This window comes from Hetaerina americana, unplaced genomic scaffold (genome assembly GCF_022747635.1).
Source record: "Hetaerina americana unplaced genomic scaffold, ioHetAmer1.1.p SCAF_6, whole genome shotgun sequence".
In the NCBI taxonomy this organism is placed as follows: Eukaryota; Metazoa; Arthropoda; class Insecta; order Odonata; family Calopterygidae; genus Hetaerina; species Hetaerina americana.
Window position 1 is genome coordinate 47,693,571 of NW_027287205.1, and position 4,406 is coordinate 47,697,976.

Consider the following 4,406-nt stretch of genomic DNA (forward strand, 5'->3'; position numbering starts at 1 on the left):
GCCCAGCTTCGCCGCCTGCGCATTTCCGGAAATGGGTCAAATGCACGAATCGGAACGCATAACTTGGGATCGGTCAAATATTAGTAATGGAGACACGCTCCCCCGGTCGCGCGCTGAAATACAGCCCTTTGCCATGCACGGCGGCAGCTCTTTCCTCTCTTTTTGAACCCCCGCCCCTCTCCGTGGAAACGGTCTTTGGTCAACGTTGATGTTTCCCTTCCACCCCGAATGATAACGTGCATGCGACGGCCACTCACACGCCCCCGCCCGACGACCAGTAACGGCGGGATGGATGGGACGCCTAAATGTTTCAGGCCCAATGCACCAATCCCATCCCGTCCACATTTGGGCTCGAGAGTCGGCAAAACCATTTGGCGCGGTCGATGCCTCTCGTAATGCACTTAAGTTATTCTTTGGGTATTCGGGAGAAGAGGGGGGAGTTGATTCCTCGTCGACAGATACGCGTCTTCCTATTTGCGATGTCACGCGCTCCCCGATATCCCCCCGTTTTCATGGTATTTACAGTCCATGCAAATGCATTCTGGGGACAGAAAACGCTCCCGCAGATGATGTCTCCCGCTACTCCCACCGGAGAGAGGGAGAGCAATGGGGGTGAAGGGGGAGGAAGAAGTTTCCGGTGCGGTTAGAGACCGTGGGGTACTTCGCATTTTAACGAAATGTTTGCACGTTCAGAGCGCGGACTCGGGCACGGATGCTGCTGTCCTGCGGCAAAAATAACTTCTATTTGAGCCAGGTTTGAAATAATAGCGGCAGTCACGACAAGGGAAACGCGAATGCCAGCGAACTGTTAAGTTGACAACGGCTATGTGGGGTATTTCGCATTAGGTAGTTAGCAGAACTCCACGCCAAGGACCCGGTTTCGATTACGGGGCCGGCACAATATTTCAGTGATGTTAGTCCAATCTCCGCCCTGGTGCTCTTCCGAGGAGACATCGGTGCTTTCCTCCGTCCGTGGAATGGGAGGATAAACTAGGGAACTCTGGTGTATCCCATAAACATGGGATAATGCCCACGGCACACCGCCCTTCACGATTCCTCCGCACCGAATTATACCTTTCCCTGCCTATTCAACAAAACTGGATGGCAGGATATGTGGCCCAAATGCAGTCGAGGGACCCCGCAACAGCCTTCTAACATTCGATTTTCACCTCAAACTAGCGGCGGCGTGGCAGTACTGCACAAATACAAATTCCTTTAATTCCTGCACACATTCATACACTATTTCCTTCATTTAATTTCTACCTGCCTTCGCGCTGGCTCTATTTATTTCTACTTATCGTGGGAACTTCCAATTTTTTTCTTCATTGCTTCGTAACTTCTTCCTACCTTCACGAGGTCTTAAAAACCCCATTCTCTTCCTTCCTCCACCCCGTTTCCCCAACATTCTCCCTTCAATCACGGTCGCGAACATAATACTACCTTTCAATATTTCCTTTTCCTGACTTTTTCGAATTTCCCTTACAACCTCCATTTTTCGTCGACGCTATTCTAAATCTCTCCCTTTGTCTTACTCACTACCCAACTCATTTCCTCCTATCTTCGCTACACCCACATCTCAAAATCATCAAGTATACAGCTATAATAGTCGTTAATTAGTTATAATTACTAACCATAAAGAGCTCAAATTTGATTCAAGTTGAACATTCATTTTGACTTTTTATCCCAAATATACTTATTATGCAAGCAAATTAAAAAGCAATCTGTTGAGCCGCTGAATTTTGCTTGTTGCTTTACTATGACGAGGAATTTTAACCAATCAAAATACTGAAATTTACCTGGTTACATTTTGGCAGAGTTCTTCTCTTGACTTGCCAATAAATGATAGCAGTGTTTCCGCTTTCATATTGTTTCTTGCCAGCATTTGGAAACGACCGATCAGGCAACTAGACACTCGGATCACTGGCTTCAAGATAGTTTACGGTAAAATGTTGTCGATTAAAAACGATGTTATTAACTAATAAGACTTTCATCATAATCGGCATTTCAATCCAATATTCTTCCTTTTCTAATGTTTACTCCCATATTTCCTTACTGCCCTTCCGTTCGACGTCCGCTTTTTCTTGTCCTTTTTATTTATCCCTCGGCCTTCGTCGTGGTTCCTGCCCATCTATCATTCTGTTAACAAAGCCTTTATGCCTGATAGTGTATTGAGTCCACCTGGTTCCTCTCCTCCTTATCGCACTCTCTAATGTCTTTTCCTCCTCCATTCTCCTCTATATTTTTCTCATTCTGTCAGTCCATCTGATCATCAGCGTCCACCTTCAGCACCATGTTTCGTTGGCTTTTATTCCTCTTTGGTCTGCTTTTCCAATGAGTTATGGCATCTCATTGACAGAGTTCCATACTCAACTCGAAAGCTTTCATGTAATGATTCCTGCGTAATGTTCCGTTAGCTGATTCGCCCTCAATGAAACTCTTTATGTCATGCCTTTGTTAGCTTGAGTTAATCTTCTCTTGAATCAAACGGGCTCTTTCATTTCGTGCAATATTACTTCCCGGGAAGATGAATTGCACTACTAATTCTAAATGTTCTCTATTTGGCGCAACGTCTAGTAGCATCTGTCCTCTTTTAAATTCTAGGATTTGAATATGTTTATGATTATGTTCATTATATGTCCCTGAAGTACTGGGTTTATCTTACTCGATCGATGATATTCGCAGGTTTTCTGAATTCCCAGACTTAACCGCGATGCCACATGCGAAACGGAGTATGTCATTTCCTTTCCATTTCACCTTTGCGTTTATCATGCATATTCCTCGAATTTCTTTCATTTCCTCTTCCAAGGATATTGTAAGAAGTTTCGATGTTCAGGTAAAGTTGAAAGGTTGGGCGCTTTGATTTTTAATTCTGTTTTCTTGCCCTCCAGTTAGTCTGATTTGAAAATTTTTCAGTTGGTTTTTATGAAATTACATCATTTTTCCAGGTTTACAAGATTTTCCAGGTCAGCGGCCGCTATGGGTACGGAAGATATCCCAGATAACTGCTGGATGAGCTATATTAAGATGAAGCCAAGCAATGAATCGTGAAATACCTTCTACGGGCACAAAAGGAGAACTTATTTCCTCTCGACCTATATATTCACGGATGAAAATCAAAGCTTCGAAATTTCTGAGCTTACTATATTTCAATCGACTGATCCAAGAGAAAAAGTCAAGACTGGCAAAAGGCATAAAGTGATTAATTTACAACAGCGAAATTCACCCGGAACTAGACTAGAGAAGTCGTTCTCTATCTGTTCCATAATATTAAAAAATAACCAAGCGATAAAAGACTTTTTTTGCACAAATAGGCACAATATCTACAATCCTCTCCATTTCCGCAAAACATAAACGCATAATGAGCTAAACAACCTTTTTATCGAAAAAATATACCAACTAATGGGAATTGTCATGCAGATCAATTTTGATTTAACAGAGAATGAAACTTTCCCAATCATTTCGCATAACTTTTTATGTTTTTGGAGATCTTGAAAACAAATCTTCATTGCCAGAGATGCTATACCCAATGGAATGTTGAGTGAGAAAGGAGAAATGGGCCCGCTTTAGAAATAGAGAATACATGTATATAGTGGGATTTTTGGAAAATCTGAATCGTGAATACATTTTCCTCAACTCGAACTTTTTAATATTTTAAATTTATTCATATACCAATCATCTTCTAAAATTGATTTCCCTAAAATAATATTCGTGAATGGTGGTTATAATTGAACTAACCACTGATAATAATTCATCCGCTCCAACTTTTTAACAATTAATCTAGCATTAAAAATTTCTTTTCGATTATTCTTACTTCTAGTCTGAGATCATTTAACCCCATTAACTTTTGGCCAGCACAGCGCATACAACTTGAACTTTACGATCCCACGGATGACAACTCGAGCGGACCCTATTTATTCTGGATGCGAATTAGGACGGATGAAAACAGGGCAGCAGCGTTTTATAATCTTTAAATAGTTTAGTCCTTTTAGCTTTCCCTAACTCTTTACTAAAATTTTATGTAAACTTGAAAAATGTGGGGATGCTAATACAGGCCTGTACAATAAATCTAAACTTCTCATTTGCAGCTCAACTCCACCAACTATGCATACGAAATTCCAGCATGGAATTGTTATTCTTGTTTAAGAATAAAATAGAAAATTTATTAATATCCAGTTCTAACTATATCGCAGCACACATTATAAAGCTAGTATTCTATCTATTAAAATTCGATGTAAGTTTTTGTGACGTGACGTGTGAAATACCTGCATACGTTGTGCATGCGTCTGACTACATATGAGAATCAGCCATGGCATATTCCCGCCGTATTAACATTTTAATAGCATAGAGGAATTCCATTTAACGTTACAGTGACCATTCTAGCTACGCGATTGGTAGGGCAGAAAAGA